Genomic DNA, 24,182 nt, shown 5'->3' on the forward strand with positions numbered 1-24,182 from the left:
ATCCACCATTCTCATCTGGCTTCCATTGGCACATATGTACATGCAGGCAAATTTTAAATTAAAAAAAAAAAAATTTAAGGCTTTTCACCACGATGGTGTCGAAAGTGAAGAAGGAAGCTCCTGCCCCTCTCAAAGCCGAAGCCAAAGCAGAGGCCTTGAAAGCTAAGAAGGCAGTTCTGAAAGGCACTAAAGCAGATCAGCACGTCACCCATCTTCCGGCAGCCCGAGACCCTGCGGCTCCGGAGGCAGCCCAAATACCCTCGAAAGAGCACACCCAGGAGGAACAAGCTTGACCACTATGCCATCATCAAGTTCCTCCTGAGCACCGAGTCAGCCGTGAAGAAAATAGAGGACAACAGCACACTAGTGTTCACTGTGATGTCCAGGCTAACAAGTACCAGAGCAAATAGGCCATGAAGAAACTCTACGACATTGATGTGGCCAAAGTCAACACCCTGATAAGGCCTGACAGAGAGAAGAAGGCGTATGTTCGACTGACTGCTGATTATGATGCTCTGGATGTTGCCAATAAGATTGGGATCATCTAAACTGAGTCCAGCTGGCTAATTCTAAATACATACTTTTTTTCACCATTAAAAAAAAAAATTAAGGAAGACATATTAGGGAGCTGGAGAGATGGCTCAGAGGTTAAAGGCACTACTGTCTGCTCTTCCAGAGGTCCTGAGTTCAATCCCCAACAACCACATGGTGGCTCATAGCCATCTATAATGAGATCTGGTGCCGTCTTCTGGCGGACAGGCCCACCTGCAAGCAGAGTGCTGTATACAAAATAAATAAATATAAATCAATCTTTAGAAAGAAAGAAAGAAAGAAAGAAAGAAAGAAAGAAAGAAAGAAAGAAAGACATATTAAATCAATACAGTAAAATAGAGAGGCCAAAACAAATCTTCTCACTAATCAGTGTTAATCAATGTACAGCAAGGATGACAAGGCTTAACAGAAGAAGTCATCTTTTTAACAATCATTGGGAAACATGATGTTTATATTCAGAATTGTATACTTATATATCTTTTATCATATACAAAACATCTCAAAATGAGTCAACTAAATCTAAATTCTTAGGGGGATGGAGAGAACACCAGAGGACCAAGGTTTGATTCCTAGCACCCATATGGTGGCTCACAACTGTCTATAACAACAACTCCAAAGGATCCGAAGCCTTCTTGTCACTTCTGTGGTACCCACATGGTACCAGGACATATATATATGCACAGGCAAAACAACTATAACTCATTTTTAAAAATTAGAATCATAAGAAAATGGAGGAATCTCTATGAACTTAGATTTAGTAATATAGTTACTTTAAATATGACACACAAAAATAAATTGGACTTAATCAAAATTAAAGTTTTGTGTATCGAAAGACACTATCAAAGTGAGAAGATAGCCAGGCTCAGTGGTGCATGACTGTAATCCCAGCACTCAGGGAGGCAGAAGCAGGTGGATCCCTGTGAGTTTGAGGCCAGTCTGGTCTACAAAGCAAGTCCAGGACAGCCAAGGCTATACACAAAGGAACCCTGTCTCGAAAAACAAAACACACACACACACACACACACACACACACACACACACAAAACCAAACGAACAGCTGGGCATAGTGACGCACCCCTTTAATACCAGTACTTGGGAGGCAGAGGCACGCGGATCTCTGTGAGTTCGAGGCCAGCCTGGTCTACAAAGCAAGTCTAGGACAGCCAAGGCTACACAGAGAAACCCTGTCTCAAAAAAAAAAAAATGAACAAACAAAAAAGTGAAACAATACACAGAATGTTAGGCAATATTTGACATTCATTAATCTGACAATAGTAATATATCCAAACTGTAGTTCAAAAACTGTGCATACCTTTAATTCCAGCCCTGAGAGGCAAAGACACAAATGTCATGAGTTCTAGGCCAGCCTTTTGTAGAGAAAGAGGAGGAGGAGGAGGAGGTGAGAGAGAGGCACAGGAGGAGGAGGAGAGACTCCTATTTAAAAAAAAAAATCCGATTTAGACATAGATAAAAGACTTGAATGGTTAGTTCCAGAACAAAACGCAAATGGCCAGTAAGGTGCTGCTTCATATGAGGGAGATGACGGCTGTTGAAATAACAGCAAAGAGACGATAAAAAGGATGTGGCAAGGCAGAGCTTTGTGCACTGATGGTGGCTGAGATGGTGCATCCATTGTGGATCTGGCTGGTTCTTCAAACTCTTCCATACTAGATCAGAGTGTAGCTTGGTCATACAATACTTGGCAGGCATGCGTTCCATTGCCAGAATCATATGTTTAAAACAAACTAAATAGAACTACAGTGTTAACCAGTGACCCTACACCTACATAAACGTCCAACAGGAGCTGGCAAGGATTCATCTGTACGTACAATTACACACATATGTGAATAGGAGGATTGCCTGTAATAGCTAAAGCAGATGAACAGATAGACAAAACATAGTCCATGTACACACTGGACATAAATGGGAATGAGATTTTTAAAATATTTCTTTATTTTGTGTGTACACAGGTGTGTGTACTTGTGTGTGGGTATGCACAGCCACAGCACTTGTGTGGTAGTTGGTCTCTCCTTCCACCTTGTGGGTCTTGGTGATCAATCTTGGCAGCAGGTGCCTCTGCCTGCTGAACCATCTCACTGGCTCCTATTTTCTTTTTCTTTTTAAAAAAAATATTTATTTATTATTATTATGTAGACAGTGCTCTGCCTGCATGTACACCTGCAGTCCAGAAGAGGACACCAGATCTCATTATAGCTGGTTGTGAGCCATCATGTGGTTGCTGGAAATTGAACTCAGGACCTCTGGAAGAGCAGCAGATAGTGTTCTTAAGCACTACGCCATCTCTCCAGCCTGCCCCCTATTTCCATTAATTATCCATTTATAATTGTCATGTGTTGTGTTCGTGGTAGAAATGACATTCTAATATATGCTACAAGATGGTTCAAATATGAAAATATTATGCTAAGTGAAATAGACCATGGTGCACACCTTTAATCCCAGCACTTGGGAGGCAGAGGCAGGTGGATCGCTGTGAGTTCAAGGCCACCCTGATCTACAAAGGGAGTCCAGGACAGCCAAGGCTCCACAGAGAGACCGTGTCTCAAAAAACAAAAAAACTAAAAACAAAAGAAGTAGACCAGCCACGGAAGAACAAATATTATCTGACTCTATTTCTATGCGGTATCTAGAATGCAGAAGTTAATAGGCACAGAAATTAAAGGCATCAAGAAAGGAAAATCCAAGTCCCAGTTGAGTAAGCACAGACTCTGCTGTAATAATGAATATGCTCCGGCTGGAGTGGCGGCTGTGCAGTGTTAAATGTACATAATGCCAGTGAGCTGTGCGATTAACAATGAGCAGACTCTATTTTTTTCTTTTCTTTTCTTTTCTTTATTTTATTTTATTTTATTTTTGGTTTTTCGAGACAGGGTTTCTCTGTGTATCCTTGGCTGTCCTGGACTCGCTATGTAGACCAGACTGGCCTCGAACTCACAGTGATCCACCTGCCTCTGCCTCCCAAGTGTTGGGATTAAAGGCGTGCGCCACCACCACCCGGCGTAGACTGTAAGTTTCATGCTGCATACACAGCATATATTTTAACACAATAACAAATATTCGGAGTGGGTCTGGATATAGTCCAGGGAAAGAGCACTTGCCTAACACGCATGAATCTTAGGTTCCCCCAGTGCCACGAATAAAAGCAAAAACCTCAAGTAGTTCAACATAAGATGGAAGGAAAGCAGCAAGGAAGAAAGAACAAGTGAGATAGAAAGCAAGCAAGTAGGAACCTTGTAGGGATCAACTCAAACAACATTAGTAATCACATTGATTGTAAATGTGTTTGCTTAGTTTGGGTTTCCATTGCTGTGCAGAGACAGTACAGCCACAGGAACTTGTATAAAAGAAAGCATTTAATTGGGGCTGGCTACAGTTTCAGAGGTCAAGTCCACTATCATCATGGCAGGAAACATGGCGGCACGCAGGCACACATGGTGCTGGAGAAGGAGCTCAGAGTTCTACATCTTGATCCGCAGGCAGCAGAAGGAGACTGTGTGCCACACTGGGAGGAGCCTGAGCATAGAAGACCTCAAAGCCCGCCTCCACAGTGACGCACTTCCTCCAAGAAGACAAATCTCCTAACAGTCACAGCCCCTATGGGCCAAGCATTCAAACACGAGTCTATGGGGACCATTTTTATTCAAACCACCATGTGTGTTAACAATCTAGTAAAAGGCAGAGCCTTGAGGCTGGAGACACGGCTCAGTACTTAAGAGCAAATACTACAAACAGCTCTTACAGGGGACCCAAATTTCCAGCACTCACAACACATGGCTCACAACTGCCTATAACTCAGCTCTAGAGTTATGCAATCACTGTGGCCTCTCTGGACACCTCCATTCACAAACACATATATACACACAGCCATAAATACATAATTTAAAGTAATAAAAATAGAGCTGGGCATGGTGTCACATGCCTTTAATCCCAGCACTTGGGAGGCAGAGGCAGGCTGATCACTGTGAGTTCAAGGCCAGCCTGGTCTACAAAGCAAGTCCAGGACAGCCAAGGCTACACAAAGAAACCCTGTCTCAGAGAAAAACAAACAAACAAATATATATATATGTATATATATATATTTTTTTTTTAAAGGATGGTACTTATCAGAAGGTGGGGAGGAACAAGCAGTGTCTACTTTAAATTTACATTAAATATAAAGAAACACAATTTTTTCAAGGTTAGGATACAATTTGTCATGATAACCTTTTATGGAGTACCATAGAAAGCAAGTGTTGCTATGTTAGTGTCAGATAAAGTGCATTTCAGAGCCAAGAATGTCATCCAGACTAAGGAGGATCACTTCAAAATATGGGGCCAATTTGTCAAAAGGACAAATGTTAACATATCTTTTATTCACCTGATTCAATTGTTGTCTCTGAGGTTTACTGCCTCCATCTGCTAACCTAGGCTTAGTCCTGGAAGCTTCTAGCCTCCATATAATCTAATCTAGGCATAGAATGTTTTCAGCCTTTGAAACTTACTGCTGAATAATCTCACCCTTTCTAGCTCTTTCTGAACTCTGGCTGGCTGGTTGAACTCAGCTGTTCAGGCTCAAATTCCTCTCCAAGCTGACTGGTTTTATCTGGGCTTCTCTCAGCTTCTGAGTGAATTGTTCCGTTTGACCTTAAACTAACTCTAGGAATCTGTTCTAATCATCTGGCTCCTTCTCTGACTCGTCCTATCTTCATATGTGTCTAACTTGTTGCCTCTTCAACCTCTCTGTAAAACTCTGCCAGTAAAATCTGCCTCTGAGTTCCACAGACTGAACTGCCATGAACTAAATTCCACTGTCCTCCAGGATTCAACCAAACTGCCTGAACAGCACTGACTAGAAGTCAGAAATCTGTGTGCCTCTTGCTCCTGAGTGCTGGGATTAAAGGCATGCTCTGCCTGGACCTAAATTTTTCATTACTTGAAACTTGCTCTCTACCAGGCTGGCCTTGAACTCACAGATCTGCTGGCCTCTGTCTCCTGGGATTAAAGGCGTGTCTGAATTCCACCCAGATCACACAGGCCTAGAAGGATGTGATCTCTCGTCAGATCAGCCATGCTCTGAAGTAAAATTTCTCTACAGACAAATAATTCTTACCAGTGGACATTTCGTGGCAAAACTTACATGAAGAGAAATGGGTAGAACTAAAAGAAGACAAATTCATAATTAATTACACTTCAAAGGCTCAAGGCTTCCCCTTTTCAATCTATCGAGCTGTAGAGAGGAAGTAGTAAGTGCAATTAAAAAAACAAAACAAACAGCTGGGCGTGGTGGCGCACGCCTGTAATCCCAGCACTCGGGAGGCAGAGGCAGGTGGATCGCTGTGAGTTCAAGGCCAGCCTGGTCTACAAAGTGACTCCAGGACAGCCAAGGCTAACACAGAGAGACTTTGTCTCGAAAAACCAAAGCAAACCAAAACAAAACAAAACAAAACAAACAAAAATGTGAGCCATGCTATCAACCAAACTGCCCTAGCTGACATTTAAAGAGTAATTTACCCAAAAGCAGAACACATGGGACAAAGACAAACCATTCAGTAGCATAAAGCAAGTCTTCTTAAAAAGAGTCAAGCTAAACAAATAGTATAATGCTTATCTCCAAATATTTGGAAAATAAGTAAGTTGCTTTTAAATAATCCAGGGTTTTTAACTGAATGGAAATAGAAACAGAAACATTTCAAAGCCTATAGTATTTTTTAAAAAAATGTGGGTATGGTGGCACACACCTTTAAACCCAGAACTCTGGAGGCAGAGGCAGGTGGATCTCTGTGAGTTCAAGGCCACCCTGGTGTGCAAAGCAAGTCCAGGACAGCTAGGACTACAAAAGAAAGCCTATCTCAAGAAACCAAAAACCAAAACCAAACAAAAAACTCCACAAACTAACTCTCTCTGTCTGTCTGTCTGTCTGTCTGTCTGTCTGTCTGTCTCTCTCTCTCTCTCTCTCCCTCCCTCCCTCCCTCTCTCTCTCTCTCTCTCTCTCTCTCTTTCTCTCTCCCTCCCTCCCTCCCTCCTCCTCCTAATCGATGATCTTTTTGACAATACAATATGCTGCATGGAATCATTGGGGAAGACCCCACTGGTCTTTGGGGTCAAGCATCCCAAGACTGTTTTCACCTTGGACCCAGACTAAGGCAAGGTTACATTCTCCTCACAGGAGTACTTAAAAAATATTTTATTAATTTATTCATATTACATCTCAATGGTTATCCCATCCCTTGTATCCTCCCATTCCTCCCTACTTCCCACTTTCCCCCTACTCCCCTCCCCTATGCATGTGACTGAGGGGGACCTCCTCCCCTGTATATGCTCATAGGGTATCAAGTCTCTTCTTGATAGCACAGTAGTACTTTTTTAAAACCTTATTTTACTCTTTTATTTTAGCACTTATTTATTTTAAGATTTGTTTGCTTGTTTGTTTTTTGAGGGTTTCTCTGTGTAGCCTTGGCTGTCCTGGACTCAATATGTAGACCAGGGTTGAGTGTGGAATGCACCTTAAAGGGGCAGTGTAGGCTGGCACTGACTGTCTACCGACATTTATTAAAGTGCCTGGCTGTCTATGCCCTGCCTGCAAAAAGACACATGCCGGAGCCTGCTGCACAGGGTGTGCGTTGAAAGAGGGGTAGTCTTATGCAGCGAGTATATTCCAAACTCTGTATTTTAACTAGAAAAGTTGGGGGTCGTCTTATATGCCCAGTCCTTTTATATGGCAGAAAATAGCATATTCTGTGGTGTATGCGCCGGGAGTGTGTATGTAGGTCAGAGAGGGTGCCCCTACAGGAGTCTCTTCTCTCTTTCCATCATGTGGGCACCAGGGATCAAACCAAGGCCATCACAGTCTTTATTCCCAGGCAGCGGCATCTTTTACATGGACCATCCAGCTCAGCTGACAGAATCCTAGAACCAAGAAGGAAGTTTATAAGACTGAAAGATTCAAGATGAATATACAGTACAGGACGAACCCTATTTCCACACACTAGCAGTAAACAATCAGAAATTTAAATTCTTAAACGTCAGTAACTATAAAGTAGGTGTCTTATGATATAGACACAGATCGATGACATAGAAGCAAAAGTTGTTGACTGGGGACTTGAACTGGGGAGGGAGTCAGGGGGAAGGGTTGAGGGGGAAGGATTTGAAGGAAATGAAAGTCAGCTTTTTTTTTTCTTCTCTCAGACATTACAGCCCTGGTGTAGTTTCCCTTCCCTCCCCTCTCCCCCGTTTCTCCCCTAGCCCCCCTTTCCCCAGATCCAGGCCCCAAAAGTCAGACTTTCAAGATAATATGTTTATTCCCTCCGCTGTGCTGACAGCTTCCTAAATGCATGTTTCAAAACATCAAATTCTAATTTTACATTCCTGTAATTGATCCTGTCAATAATTCTTCTTTTGAATTTTTAAATCTTCACTACCCTGCGTATGTGTGCATGGGGTGTGTGTGGAGGTCAGAGGACAATCAGGAGTGGGCCCTCTCGGTTCGAAGGGTTCTAGGGATGGACTTCAGGCTTGTACACTCAGCGCCTTTTACCCACTAGGCCGTCTCAGCTGCCCACCTTCCAATTTCTAAAGCTGGTTTCAGACAGCTAAATTTTTTTTTTCCCTCTTGGCATCTCACCTTTTTTTTGTTTCTCACATTGGATTCTGTAAACTTTTCCTGAGAAGGAAAGGAAACACACACATCCTCTCTCTCTCTCTCTCTCTCTCTCTCTCTCTCTCTCTCTCTCTCTCACACACACACACACACACACACACACACACACACGTACCCAGTTTCCCAAAATATGGGCCTTCAATCTGAGACTACTTTTCCTTCACACATTTTTTTGTACTATCTATCTTAGTGCCTTCTCTGCTATTCAGTCTATCTCAGTCCTGCTGGTGTGATGACAGAAAGGTGGTTGCTACGGTAACAACAGACAGGCAAGCATCAGCCCGGGAAGATGAAGGGCACAGGGATGTGGCAGGCCTCACTCCTTGCAGAGAACACAGCTGTCTCTCCAGTGTGGGTTAGTCAGTATCCTTTTTCAGCTGAGTGGTCTGAGATCGCTGAGAGAGCTGCGAGAAAATCCTTGAGGGAAATAACTCAGGAGACACTGAGGAGGGATGCGCAGACTATGGGCAATTACCCGAAACCATGCTGGTCACTGCGATGGGAAAAAGAAACCTCACTCAGCCATATAAGATCAGCACAGCCCAGAGGCTGGAGCGATTGAGAGCACCAACTGCTCTTCCAGAGGACCCAGGTTCAGTTCCCAGCACCCTCATAGCAGCTCACAACTGTCTGTAACTCCAGTTCCAGGGGATCTGACACCCTCACACCTGTTGGGATAATCTGATGCATTTTTATGCTAATTACTGCTTGCTGTCTGACCAACCTTTTGCTTAATAAAAAGCCATCCCACCTGGGCAGGGCAAAGGAGATAGGTGGGGCTAGGAGAGAGAGGAATTCTGGGAAGAAGAAAGGCCGCCATGAGAAGGAGAGAGACCTGAAGGGAAGAGAGGAAGGCCGCCATGGGCTAGATGGAGGAGAAGCACGTGGCTGGCGTGGATGGAGAATCTGGCCAGAAAAAGAAAATTAGCAAGTATATAGGATTATGGATGGGAGGTAGCTTGATAGAGGTTATTAAAAGCAGATGGCATGGGATTGAGACAGAGATCCCATGCCTGCCCCACTATGGGAGGTAGTTTAGAGGATTCATATCCGCCCTGCCCCAGGTTAACTAAGGCTATTTTAAAATATAACAAGTGTCTGGGTCTTGATTGATCACTAGCCGGGCCTATAGATAACACATGTAATTTTAAAAACAATACACACCTATAAAATAAAGTTAAATAAATTATCTTTTTAAAAGATTAGCACAGCTTAAAGACAGCAGGGAGCAATGACAGAAAGGGAACAGTGGACCCCAAACACAGGCACGCGGGCTCTGGTCTAGTTTTCCTCCTGATTCCAGTGCCTCAGTTTGCACTGCGAAAACTCTCTTTTCTTTTCTTTTTCTTTTTCTTTTCTTTCTTTTTTTCTTTCTTTTTTTTTTTTGGTTTGTTTTTGTTTTTTTGAGACAGGGTTTCTCTGTGTAGCCTTGGCTGTCCTGGACTCGCTGTGTAGACCAGGCTGGCCTCGAACTCACAGCGATCCGCCTGCCTCTGCCTCCCGAGTGCTGGGATTAAAGGCGTACGCCACCACGCCCGGCTTCTTTTCTTTTTTTTTTTTTTTGTTTTTGTTTTTGTTTTTTTGAGACAGGGTCTCTCTATGTAGCCTTGGCTGTCCTGGACTCGCTGTGTAGACCAGACTTCTCTTTTGATTTCTAAACTGTGGTTTGCTGTTCAGTTAGACAATTTCAAAGAAAGCCATCCTCACAGTCTTCAAAGGGGGGGAGTATGTGAGGAGACGCCACAGTGAACCCGAAGAGCATGTTCAAGAATGACTGGGAGTGGCATCCAACTGTACAAAGGTAATCACTTAAGCCTTCTGATCCGAATGTCCTAGCACACCCACTATGGCAGAAGCAGTGGGGTGGGGCGTCTCTCGAACCACGGGCAACATTAGTTAACATTTGTTCCCCTCATCGATTATGCTACTCGCTGGATAATTGCTACAAACTTCAGGGTTTTTGTAAGGACACAGGAAATGAACAGGGACATCTTTCTTTTGCAGACAATCTCCCAGGGAAGGCCTAGAGAACATAGCGAGCACTAGCTAGTGAACATAAGGGATATATGTTATTCCCATGATCCATGAGAAATGACTGTCAAGGACATGGGTTACTAGGGTTGGAGAGATGGCTCAATGGAGCACATACCGTTCAGTGCCTAGCGCCCAGCTCCACTAGTTCACAGCTGGCATCCCCCCTTCTCTTACACACACACACACACACACACACACACACACACACACACACACACACACACACACACGTGAGCTGGTGGACTAACCAATTCAGTTGCCGTTCAGGCCCAGATCCCACCCCAACATCTACCCCACCTATGATCTGCTAGAGGGGCCGGCCCTGCACAACCAAAGCTGCAGGATCTCCAAGACACAGGGCAACAACAGGACATCCGGGAGGAGTCCAGATGAAGATCCACTGTTGATGGTGTAGCAGAAGCCAGAGGCCTCAAACCAGACCAATGACTCATTGCAACGAACATTTACAAGCGAAGATGTGTGGACAATGACATTTTTGTTTGTTTGTTTGTTAATTTTTGGGGGAGGTTGCAAGGGCATATATGAAGGGATGGGGAGATGACTATGATTGGGGTGCATGATGTGAAACTCAGAAAAGAATCAAGAAAAAGTTTTTAAAAAGAAAATGGGTTCCTGAAAATATCTCACATATTGTGATTTTGTTTTTTTCACCTGTTCGGCTGCATAACTAGGAGCCAGTTAGGTATGCGGGTGTGTTTTACCTAGTCTGCTAAAAATATAAAAATTAATGCCTTTCTCTATTCATTTACAGTGGACCAATTGTCCTGAGCCCCGAGGGGAGGGATTTGATGGGCAGACAAACCCATTGAGGACTCAGTGTTCCAAGGTCACCCACTCTCCGCACATTGCCCAGTTGTAGGTCTCTGTGTTTGTTCCCACCTACGGCAGGAGGAAGCTTCTTTGATGATGGCTGAGCAAGATCCTGATCTATGAGCAGAATATCATTAGGAACAGTAGGCCCTGGGCTCTCTAGTTTCAGGTTCTTGGAAGCCCAGGTGGTGTTGGGAATGGGTTCCATCTCATGGAGTGAGCCTTAAGTCCAATCAGATATTAGCTGGTTATTCCCACAAGCTGTGTGCCAATACGTCACTGGGACAGTTTTGATTTCCCAGAATAGTCCTCTCGTGTTCTGCTGGGAGATGGAAGCATCTAGCTGCCAGTCAAATATAAAAACAATTCTACTAGAGGCAGATGGGTGACTAGCAGCCAAGGAGAAGGAACGTTTGGTGTAGTTGAACATAAGAGCCCACCCCAATCAGAGAAAGCGGGAAACTGATGACTTCACAGGTGCACTTTTAACCTTTCCCCCATGACTTCAAATTACAGACATGCAGAACTGGAAGGATGCTTGCCCGCTGACGTGATTTAGGTACCACATGATTTAAAAATCATCAGTTACTCAATAAAAGGGTAGTTCAGTCTATTTTTTTATTTTTGTTTTTAAAGATTTATTTATTTGCCAGGCATGGTGGCGTACACCTGTAATCCCAGCACTCAGGAGGCAGAGGCAGGTGGATCACTGAGAGTTTGAGGCCAGCCTGGTCTACAAAGTGAGTCCAGGCCAACCAAGTCTACAAAGAGAAACCCCATATCAAAAAAAAAAAAAAAAAAAAAAAGAATCCTTGCCTAAGTGAACAATAATAAATAAAGTATTTATTAAGTGTACAATGTTTTGCCTGCATATAACACCTGCATGCCAGAAGATGGCACCAGATCTCATTATAGATGGTTATGAGCCATTATGAGGTTGCTAGGAATTGAACGCAGAACCTCTGAAAGAGCAGCCAGTGCTTTTAACCTTCTTAACCTCTGAGCTATCTCTCCAGCCCTCAGTCTGGTTTTTAAATGCTTTAAGTAAAAAACAAAAACAAAAACAAAAACAAAAAAACAAACAAAACAAAACAAAAAACAGTCCAGAATGTCCTAATTTTTGTCAAATAGCCTGTAGAATATTTAGAATAAATAAAAATGTAAAATTAAAAATAAAAAAGTGGGCAGATTAACTTCAGATGTAAATTACCTAATTGAATTTTGATTTAAAAAAAACCACACACACAAAACCTTTGTATCATTAGTAAATGGGGTTGCAGGATGGGTTTCATGATTTAATGAATGCAATCAAGACTGCACTTCTTTCCCTGGAATCCATGCATCTTTGACAAATATCATTAGATTATCATTAACAGCTGGGCAGTGTGGCACATGCCTTTAATCCCAGCACTCGGGAGGCAGAGGCAGGTGGATTGCTGTGAGTTCAAAGGCCAGTGTAGTCTACAAAGTGAGTCTAGGACAGCCAGACCTGTGACATAGAGAAACCCTGGGTTTTGAAAAAAAAAAACAAAAAACAAAAAAGATGATTAACTTTCCTTTTAAAACATGATTTTGTCGGGTATATACCTTTAATCTCAGCACTTGGGCAAAAGCAGGCAACTCTCTGTGAGTTTTAGGCCAGCCTGCTCTACAGAGTTGCTGGCCAGCCAGAACTACATAATAAGACCCAGTCAGAGGAAGAAGAGGAAGAAGAAAGAGTAGGGAGAAGGAGGGGAAGGAAGAGGAAAGAAGAGGGAGAGAGGAGAAGGAGGAGTGTGATTTTAATGAATCTAGGGGACGCATCCTCTCATCTGGCTAGCTCTGTGTGCTGGGAGGCACTGTACAGGCATTTGTACGGGGCAACTGGACACTTTGTGAATGAATCTGAGACCCTCTCCGCAAGAAGGAATCCATGCGTGGTAAACCTGGTCAAAAGTCCATCCTGGGGCAGTCCTGGGCTCTGCAGAAGAGATCGCTACTATTGTTTTACTCATCGGGATAGATCGTAGCCATCTAGCTGCCCTCTAAATATTTGTGTTTGTGCCCACAAATTAGTGCCACCCTCAGCTTTGGTCAGAGAAGCTCCTTTGTGCAGTGGTTTGTGGTTGCTGCTGCAGAGACTTCTAACTGGTCACAGTTCAGAGAATAAGTGACTGAGGAATGATCAGCCCTAGTTGAGGCATGTAGCTCACGCTCTCCAGGGCTCAGGGCACATCAGGGAAGAGGAGGTGGAAAAGAATGTCAGGACCGGAGGAAGAGGAGTGGTGTTGCGGAAGGAATGTTTTCTTTCTGCTTGTTCAATTTAACCTTTTGTCTTCTGTTTAAACCTCAGGTCAGGACTCCAAGGATGGACTGGTGGCAGGGACAAGGGTGGGTGGGGGAGGGAGGGATGGGCTTCTTTGTTCAACCCAATGTGGCCACACAACATAATCTCTTTTCTCTATTGCCTGACTGGCTAACTGGCCTTTTCAGGACGTGTGTTAGTTACTTCTTTTGTTGCTGTGCCGAGAGAAGCATTTATTTTGGTCCACACAGTAGGGAAGGCATGGATGGCAGGAAAGAGAGGCAGTGGCTCAGGGGTTGTGTAAGTAGTCAGGAAGCAGAGGGGTAGATGCTGGGATAGAGTGTTCAGCGCTCTCTCTCGCTCTCTCTCTCTCTCTCTCTCTCTCTCTCTCTCTCTCTGCTGGGATAGAGTGTTCAGCGCTCTCTCTCTCTCTCTCTCTCTCTCTCTCTCTCTCTCTCTCTCTCTCATTTATTTGTTTCGAGACAGGGTTTCTCTGTGTAGCCTTGGCTGTCCTGGACTCCCTTTGTAGACCAGGCTGGCCTCAAACTCACAGCGATCCACCTGCCTCTGCCTCCTGAATGCTGGGATTAAAAGTGTGTGCTGTCACCGCCCTGCTCTCTTTCTCTTTTTTTGTTCAGTCCAGGATGGCAGCCCACGGAATGGTTACTGTCACAGTTAAGGCGGGTCTCCCTACCTTATTCAGCCTAATCCTCCACAGGCAATGCCCAGGGGCTAACTTAATCTAGATAGCCCTTCCCAGGCATGCCTAGAGGCTTGTTTCCTGTGCAATTGTGTATCTTGTCAAACTGACAACATTAACCCACACAGAATGGGTAACTGAGTCCAGCTTGCTAAGAAAGCCAGGGTCCAGAGTTTGGCTCTAAAGACTCCAGTAAAAACCCCTCAATTCCCTTTGCAGTCACATCGCCAATGACCTAAAGACCTCCCACTAAGCCCACCTCCCAAGGCAAAGGACCAAACCTTTGACCCAAAAGGCCTTTAAAGGATGCTTATGGCCCAGTAGACATGGTAGGCTACGCCATAGTCCCAGTGTCTTGCGGTTGCTATGACATTGCTAAAGAACCACAACCAAAAGCAAGATGTTGAGAAGGAGCTCTATTTCATTTTATGCTTTGGTTCATCACCCAGGGAAGTCAGGGCAGAAACTCAAGGCAGGAACTTACGTAGAGGATGTGGAAGAGTGCTGCCTACTGGCTTGCTCCTCTTGGCTTGTTCAAATCACTTCCTTATAGCTCCCAGGACCACCAGCCTAAGGTTGGTACCACCCACAGTAGGCTGGGTGCTCCATATAAATCGGTAATTAAGAAATTATCCAACAGTCTTACCTACAGTCCCAGTCTTATGATGGAAGCATTTCTCAGTTCAGAGTCCTTCTTTCCCAAACTGATGTAAAACTAACTAGTTTTCGGCTAATCTTGGTTGTCAACTTGGCCAGATCTGGCATTTACTAAAACCCAAGCAGCTGGGTACATCTATGAGGGTTTTATTATTATTATTTATTAAATCATTTGCAGTGGGAAGATCAACCTTTAATCTCCGCCACACCTTCTGGTGGCAGCCTGCATGTGGAACATGGAAGGATGAAGCTTGCTCTCTTGGCCTGCTTGTTTTTGCTCTTGCTGGTAAGCTTACTCCTTCACTGGCATGATTTTGGCATATACTGAAGATGAACTGAGACATCCAGCCTCATAGACCGAACAGCTATTGGATTCTTGTCATGATCTTCCAATAGTAGGCAACTATTGTTGGATTAGCTGGACCACAGCCTATAATAAATAATTCTATAAATCCCATATATATACTTTATTTATCATAACTGAGATAATATATGATATATACAGGAGCAGAACTTATATAATGTATGATGTATATATGTATACATGTATGTGTGTGTGTACATATGCTGATACATATGTGTGTATATGTGTACATGTATATATCTGTGCATATCACACACATATACATATATATCATATATTATATAGGTTCTATTCCTCTAGAGAACCCTGGCTAATACAGATTTTGGTACCAGTAGTGGTTCTAGAGCAACAGAAATGTAAGGATGGATTCTTAAAGTGTCTGGAATGGGCTTCCCAATTTGTCACACCTATGTTCCTGAAGCCTCTCCTGGAAGCTTGGGGAGTACTGAAAGCCCACAGTGTGAATTATTTTACAAACTTAAGGAACAAATGCATTTGCTCATACTGCTTGTGAAAGGCAGTGGACTTGGTGGTCTGTATATGAAACTCTTGACAAACTGTGGAAAAACAAAGAAAATGATTATGCTGGTCCACTGCTCTTAGTATCTCAGGATTAGTTGACAAAGGAAGAGCTCCACGATTAAATTAACCAACTTCCAGCATCTCAGAACACAATGGAGGACAACAATGAACTCAGTGATACAATGGACCGGCTCCAGAAGCAGATAAATAGTCTAAAAGTTTTTTTTTTAACATTATATTTTTAGTGATTCTCTGGAACTTTCCCATCACACACCCTGATCACACTCACTTCCCAGCCCTCCCATGTCCAGCTCCCACCCTTGAGACCCACCCCACCAAAAAAAAAAAAAAAAAGTCAAAGTAAAATTAAGAATTAAAACTTGTATTGTCTATATACTCACTGGAGCATGGTCAAACTCTCAGTGGCCTGCTGCTTAAATAGCACTGAGTCCTCCCCCTCATGCACCCCCACCAGAAGCCACCAGTTGTGGGGATCTCCACTTCAGCATCCCCTTAGCATGCTTCTGAAGAGTTCTCTTCAGTGGCTTCCTGTCTAGTCTGTCACTTTTGGGGGCAGGGGTGGTAGGGTGGCGTTGGGGAGGCAGGGGTAGGGGTTGTCACAGAAGCCTCCCATGTTCTTCCCTCTTGACTGTGTACTGCAGTCATTGATATCAGAGCTAAAGGAGCCATGTTCTTGCTCACAGAAGGAGCACAGATCCTCCGCATGGTTGCTGGTGACAGCATAGACCACATAAAGGACTCCCAGCTGCGGTAGGACCAGAGACCCAAAGAAGGCCCTTGGCAGTAGCATGGGCTCAGACATCACCATGGCCATAAGCTGCAGTGCAGGCCCCCAGCAGCAACATGGCCCCCAGCAGCAACATGGTCCAGCAATATCTACATGGGTTTGGGCAGAGGCCCAGCCCACAGACATCATCATGGCCTCAGGAAGCAGCACCTACCGCTACATCTGCATGACTTTCAGTGATAGCATGGGCTGGGCCATGGACATCAACACAGGCCCAGGCTGCAGCAGGACCCTGGACTCCAACGTGGCCCTCGGAGGCAGCACAGGCCTGGACACCTTCACAGCCTCAGACTTCAGGCTGCAGCTCAGACCATGGACTTCCACATGGCATTCGGTAGTGACACAGGTCACGGGCAGAAACAGAGATCCAGACGTGGCCCTGGGTGGCAGCACAGACTCAGACATCACCGTGGCCTCAGGAGGCAGCGCAAGTCACTCACATCAATATGGCTCCCGGTGGCAGCTGGGCCCATAAACATCTATGCAGCCCGTCTGGTGGCTCCTCCACTAAGTTTCTAAGTGTGTCCAGGAAGAAAATCTTCTCTCTAGCACCCAAAGAGCTCAAGTTTCAGAAATCAACCCCGAAGTTTTCACTAGTTTGGCTAGATTACAGAAGAAAAAAAAAAATCAATTCTCAGCCTTGGATGGTGTCAGTGGTTAAAGTGAGGGTATTAATTGGTAAAGAATTGGATCTTGTAACTTAGGACCGAGATGTGTGGCGAACCTTATTGAAACTGAGAACTTTGAACCTTCCTTCAGATTCTCAAATGTTTATCTCACTTGAGGAAGTCTCTCCACCCTCAGCAGAAGATTTACTTCCGCCTGCATCCCCTAAAATATTGCCTTCCCACCTTTGGCTGAGGAAATTTTCTGCTAAAACAGCAGTGACTTTCTCTGAAGGAGATGCCAGGCAAGATACTACAGATGTCCCTCAGGGCCCAGCAACAGTGGCCTCTAGACCTACAACCAAACTAAAGGCTAAGCAGGCTCCTGGGAGAGAGAAAGTGTATCCACAAGGAGGGCACTACATGAGTAAGGAGCTTGGTGAGTTCGCTGATGCATTCAAGAAGTCTCAGGAATATGGTGAGGATGGATCTTCAGAGTCTGGGATAATGGCAGATGTTCCACCATACCACTGCTTGTCCAACTGTGTTCACAGCAGCTTGTTCAACTATGCTCACAGCAGCTTTCTCTGTAATAACCAGAAACTGCAAACAACCTAGATGTCCTTCAACCAAAGAATGGATAGAGAAACTGTGGTCCATTTACACAATGGAATAATACTACTCAGCTATTAAAAACAAAGACAGCACGCAGTTTGCAGGCAAATGGATGGAACTAGGAAAGATCATCCTGAGACTCAGAAAGACACTCACAGTATGTACTCACTTATAAGTGGACATTAGCCATACTGTATAGGATAACCGTGCTATAATTCACAGACCCAAAGAAGCCAAGGAGGACCCAAGGGAGGATGCTTGAATCTCATGAAGAAGAGGAAATAAAATAGACATCTGAAGTAGATGGAAGGAGGGAGCTATGTGGGAGGAGGTGTGGGGGGCAAGGATTAGGTAAGGGGAGGGGAGGTTGAGGGGAGGGGAGGGGCAAGGGCCAGGTGTGGAGAAAGTTGGGGGCAACAGGGAGGGAGAACTGGGAGAGAAAACAGAAATTGGCGGGGGGGGGGGGGGGGGGGGAGCATCTCTGGGACAGGGGAGGCCCCTGAAAGTCTATGGGGGTTGACCCTGTCTGAGATCCCTAACAGCGAGGGTGGGGGTGGGGTGGGATACAGAGCCTGAAGTTGCCACCTCCTGTAGCCAGGTGAGACTTCCAGTGGAGGGAGGGTGACACCAACTCACCCATAAAATCTTCAACCCAAAATTTGTTTAGTCTACAAAAAGTGTAAAGATAAAGATTGACTAGAGATTAGGAAATGGCAAGCAAATGAATGGCCCATGGGAGAAAGCCAACCCCTAACACTATTAACGATACCCTGCTGTGCTTGCAGACAGGAGGCTAGCACAACTGTCTTCTGAGAGACTTCATCCAGCAGCTGATGGAAACAGATACAGAGACCCACAGCCGAACAATGGGCTGAGTTTGAGGAGTTTTGTGGAAGAGTGGGAAGAGGGATAGAGGGATAGAAGGACCCCACAGGAAGCCCTACAGAGCCAACTAACCTGGGCCCATGGGGGCTCACAGAGACTGAACCACCAACCAAAGAGCACACATGAGCAGGACCTAGACCCACAGATGTGTAGCAGATGTGCATGCAGCACGGTCATCATGTGAGTCCCCTAACAACAGGGCTATGAGCTGTCTCTGACTCTGTTGCCTGACACTGGATCCCGTTCCCATAGCTGGGCTGCCTTGTCTGGCCTCAGGGGGAGAAGATGCACTTAGTCCTGCTGTGACTTGAGGTGCCAGGGTAGGTTGGTACCCCTTAGGGGCCTCCCCTTCCCTGAGGAGAAGAAGAAGAGGAGGGAATGGGGATGAGGGACACATGCGAGCATGACTGGGAGGAGAGGAAGGAGGGCCGAGACCAGGCTGTAAAGTGATCAAATAAACAAACCTTTTAAAAAGATGGCCTGCTCAAAAGGAGTTGTGTATACCTGATATCTCTTGGATTAGTGTTGGTGAAAGGATTTGTTTGTTTGTTTTTGTTTTTGTTTTTCGAGACAGAGTCTCTCTGTGTAGCTTTGGCTATCCTGGACTCGCTTTGTAGACCAGGCTGGCCTCGAACTCACAGCAATCCACCTACCTGCCTCTGCCTCCCGAGTGCTGGGATTAAAGGTATACGCCACCACCGCCCGGCTGATGAAAGGATTTTAAGGCTCAAGGAAATTACAATGCTAGAGTGGGTCAAACCTAAACCTCCACAACAGGAAGGCCCAGAAGACTTACCCTTCACTTGTGCTTTTTCCTCTAAAGCCCAAAATGATGAGAAGGGCACCATTGCATTTGAAGAGTTTTGTCGCTTTTTTTTCCTGTGCCAGACCTTAGTCTGGAGATGCTGTTGCTCAGTTGGGTGAATTAAATGCAAAGGGTTCAACTGGGCCTGGAAGTAACACTGGCCAGGTGGCAGTCCTGAAGTGCCAAAGGCAAGGTGGAGCATTGTTATCATGATGGGCATCAAAGGCAAATAACTGTCCATAATAGCCGAACTCATCATAATGTGGCGCACAGGCAAAGTGAGCTGCTTAGCGGCATGACTCGTACAGACCTTTGGTATGGCCGGTCAATCGTGGTGCTTCCAGGCATGAAATAGATAAGAAGCACATTGAAGTTTTGCTTGATCTGTATAAGCACAAAAATTCTCAAGCAAATTAAGGAAAGCATTGTGGCAAAAGGGAATTTCAGCCTGTGAGCCAATTTCCAGATTTGAGCCAGTTTGCGGAATTGAACGAAGAGACAGCCAGATTCCCCTGAGGAAGGACCTTGATAAAATACCTGTTAGCTTTTCTCCAGTTCTTCCCCAGAAAGACCTACAGCCTTTTATAAGGATATCTGTAAACTGGGGGCATGGGGGGGGAAACAAACAGAGTTTCCAGGGTCTACTGGATACTGGTTCTGAATTGAAGCTGACTCCAGGAGGCCCCTAAGAAACACTGTGCCCCTCCAGTTTAAAAATAGGGGCTTATGGAGATCAGGTGATTAATGGTTTTGGCTGAAGCCTGGCTCACAGTAGGTCCATTGGGTCCCCGACCCCGTGGTTACTTCTCTGGTCCCAGAATGTATAATTGGGATATACTTAGAAATCGGCAGAATTCTCACATTGGTTCTCTGACCTGTGGAGCGAAGGCTATTATGGTTGGAAAGCTAAATGGAAGTGTTTAGAGTTGTCTCTACCAGGGAAAGCAGTGACTCTAAACAGTATCGTGTCCCTGGAAAAATTGCTCAAAGCAGTGCTACCATCTAGGACTTGAAAGATGTAGTACTGGCCACCCCCACCACTTCTCCCTTTAACTCTCCTATCTGGTCAGTGCAGGAGACAGATGGACCATCGAGAATGACAGTTGACTATCAACAACTCAATCAAGTAATGACTCCAATTGTAGCTGCTGTGCCAGACGTGGTGTCCTTACCTGAGCAGATTAACACATCTCCTGGTACATGACAAGCAGATACTGATCTAACAAATGCTTTTTTCTTGGTACCTGTCCATAAGTACTGCCAGAAGAAATCTGCTCTCAGTTGGCAAGGCTAGCAGTATACCTTTACAGTTTTACCTCGTGGATATATACACTCTCACGCCCTGTGTCTCTTTCACAAAACATCACATTGATGCATTATATTGAAGGCATTGTGCTGATTGGACCAAGTGAGCAGCAGGTTGCAACCACTTTTGACTTGTTGGTAATACTTCTGTGCATCAGAGGAAAACAAATCCAGCCAAAATTCAAGGGCCTTCTACTGTAGGCTTTGAGCTTTTACAAACCTACTTTATTTGGGGTTAATGCCTATACCTCCCTTCCAACCCACCTACCCTAGATAGGAGAGAAAAGAGGTTAATAGGGACAGGAGACGTAGACCTTTTTAGACTCAGTTCCTTGTGTGGATTCCACTCTTCGTCTCTTTGTCGTCAGAATTCCAGAAGACCGGTTAAACAGCAAACCAGAAATTCAGCAAAAGAGACTTCAACCACGGCAGCTGGAACATGGAACCTTGAAGTGTTCTCTGGAGCATCTTGAAGCCGAGCAATGAACAGCCAAGTGATATAAAGCGAAGCAAAAGCCAAAAGCCAAGCCTCTGGTTTTAGACTCATATACATGTCCTCTCAGAGTCCATACCAGGATGTTTATCAGTTGGCAAAAACCATGCCCTCACATGAAATAGTTCCCCTTCTAGTGGAAAACATCACATGCCCTCTCACAAGTCTGTTTCCAGCAGACAAACATCACACGCCCTCACACAAGTCTGTTTCACAACCCACACTTGGGATCAAAACAAAAACATATTTATATCCACTACACTCTACCTCAGTGAAAATCTTAGAGGAGTCCGGTGGTCTGTGGCACACAGAGATATATTCCTTCTAAGGTAAAGAATAAATTATGCAGCTGGCCCCTCCCACCGACAAAAAGAAGCATAGTGTTTAGTGGGCCTATCTGGATTCTGGAGGAAGTACATTTTTCACTTGGGTATGTTACTCAGGCAGAAATACCAAGTGACTTGGAAAGCTGCTAGCTTTATGTGGAGTCTGGTATAGGAGAAAGCTCTTCAATAGGTCTGTGCTGCTGTGTGGGTGCTCTATCACCTGGACCATATGATCCAGCAGATTATATGACACTTGAGGTGTCAGTGGCAGGCTAGGGATGCTGTTTGGAGCCCTTGACAGGGCCTTATAGGTGAATCACAGAAGAGGCCTTTAGTATTTTGGGGCAAGGCTCTACCATCATCAGTAGATGACTATTCTCTCTTTGAGAGACAGCTCTTGGCCTGCTATTAGGCCTTTGTGAAAACTGAATGTTTGACAATGGGCCTCCAAATTTACCATTAGAGCTGAGTTGCCCCATCACAAGATAGGTGTTATCTGACCCATCAAACCATAAAGTAGGATGTGCACAGTAGCAAATTATCAAATAGAAGTGGGCAGAACTTTGGGCACATGGTCACACATTTTGTTTGGAAGGAGAAATAGGCAGATGTGTGATTGTTCACTGATTCATGGGCTGTAACCAATGGACTGGCTGGATGGGCAGGGACTTGGACAGGGCAGGACTGGAAAATTGGTGAGGAAAGACATCCATCTGTCTCTCCAAATGGATGAAGGATGTGAAGATACTGGTGTCCCTTGTAAACGCTCATCAAAAGGTGAACTCCCCTTCAGCAGAGGGAGAGTTCAATAATCAAGTAGATAAGTCAGGCATGGTGGCACATTCCTTTAATCCCAGCACTTGGGAGGCAGAGGCAGGCAGATCGATGTGAGTTCGAGGCCAGCCTGGTCTATGAAGTGAGTCTAGGACAGCTAAGAGTACACAGAGAAACCTTGTCTTGAAAAACAAACAAACAAACAAGAACAAATATCAAGTAGATAGAATGACCCGTTATGTGGGCAGTCAGCCTCTTTCCTCAGCCATCGCTGTCATTTCCCAATGGATCCATGAACAAAGTGGCCATGGTGGCAGAAATGAAGGTTATGAATGGGCTCAACAACATGGACTTCCTGGCCCAGGCTGACCTGGCTACAGCTGCTGCTAAGTGCCAGATCTGCCAATAGCAGAGACCAACACCGAGCCCCAAATATGGCACCATTCCCCAGGATGACCAGCCAGCAGCCTGGTGGCAGGTTAACTACATTGGACCACTTCCTCCAGGGAAAGGACACTGCTTTGTCCTTACAGGAGTATGTACTTACTCTGGGTTATGGATTTGCCTTTCCTGTGTATAATGCTTCTGTCAAAGCCATCAACCGCAAACTTACAGAACGCCTTATCCATCATCACGGTATTCTTCAACAGCATCGCTTCTGACCAAGGAACTCACTTCACAGCCAGAGAAGTGAGTGACACAGTGGCCCCAGGATCATGGGATCCGCTGGTCTTACCATGTTCCCCAGAATCCTGAAGCGGCTGGCCTGACAGAAAGATGGAATGGCTTTTTGAAGGCACAGTTACAGCACCAATTAGGTGGTGGTAGCCTGGAGGGCTGGACAGGGTTCTCCAGAAGGAGGTGTGTGCGTTGAATCAACATCCAATATATAATATGGTTTCTCCCTTAGCCAGGATCCATAGGTCCAGGATTCAAGGGATGGAAGAGGGAACAGTTCTACCCACTGTGACCCCTAGTGACCCACTAGGAGAAATTTTGCTTCCTGTTCCCATGACTTTATTTATTTATTTATTTATTTATTTATTTATTTATTTTGGTTTTTCGAGACAGGGTATCTCTGTGTTAGCCTTGGCTGTCCTGGACTCCCTTTGTAGACCAGGCTGGCCTCAAACTCACAGCGATCCGCCCGCCTCTGCCTCTCAAGTGCTGGTATTAAAGGTGTGCGCTACCACGCCCAGCGTCCCATGACTTTTTAAATTTCCACTGGCCTGGAAGTTTTGGTTCCAGAGCGGGGAATGCTCCTTCCAGGAACCACAACAGACACTATTGAATGGGAGCTCAGGGCTCCCACGTGCCACCCTGCCCCCCCAACTTTGGGCTTCTGATACCATTGAGCTAACAGGCTAAGAAAGGAATAACAGTGTCAGGAAGGGTGATGGATCCAGAGTACCAGGGGAATAGGATTGAGTCTCCACAATGGAGGTAGGAAAGATTATACCTGGAGTTAGTTGATACTTTAGGGTCACTCTTGGTACTGCCATGTCTGACAATTAAAGCCAACTGGAAACTACACCAACATAATCCAGGCAGGATGACAAAGGGCACAGACCCTTCAGGAATGAAGCCCTGCTGAGGTGCTTGCTGAGGGCAGAGGAAATACAGAATGGATAGTGGAGGAAGGTATAAAAAATACCAGCTAAGTCCATGTGGACCAGTTGGAGAAACAAGGATTATACTTGACATGAATATTTTTTTCATATTTTGTTAAGCACATGTTTATAAAGATATTTGTGTTTTCTTTTGTTTTTTTCTTTTTTTTGGTTTCTTGAGACAGAGTTTCCCTGTGTAGCCCTTGCTGTCCTGGGCTTGCATTGTAGACCAGGCTGGCTTTGAACTCACAGCAATCTACCTGCCTCTGTTACCTGAGTGCTGGGATTAAAGGCATGCACTACCATGCCCGGCTCTTTCATGTTTCTATTTTTTGTTTTGTTTTGTTTGGTTTTGTTT

The 24,182-nt window shown here is 44.9% G+C and overlaps 1 long non-coding RNA gene and 1 pseudogene across 2 annotated transcripts in view; one reads left to right on the forward strand and one right to left on the reverse strand.

Moving 5' to 3' along the window:
• Window positions 1-24,182, reverse strand: part of LOC311589771 — a 265,612-nt gene that overhangs the window by 225,091 nt on the left and 16,339 nt on the right. The window lies entirely within an intron of this gene.
• On the forward strand, window positions 93-586 carry LOC311590126 (large ribosomal subunit protein uL23-like; annotated as a pseudogene). The gene has a single exon. The product of its transcript is annotated as a large ribosomal subunit protein uL23-like (transcript).

The sequence above is a fragment of the Acomys minous genome, assembly GCF_964271855.1.
Source record: "Acomys minous genome assembly, chromosome: 19".
Lineage (NCBI taxonomy): Eukaryota > Metazoa > Chordata > Mammalia > Rodentia > Muridae > Acomys > Acomys minous.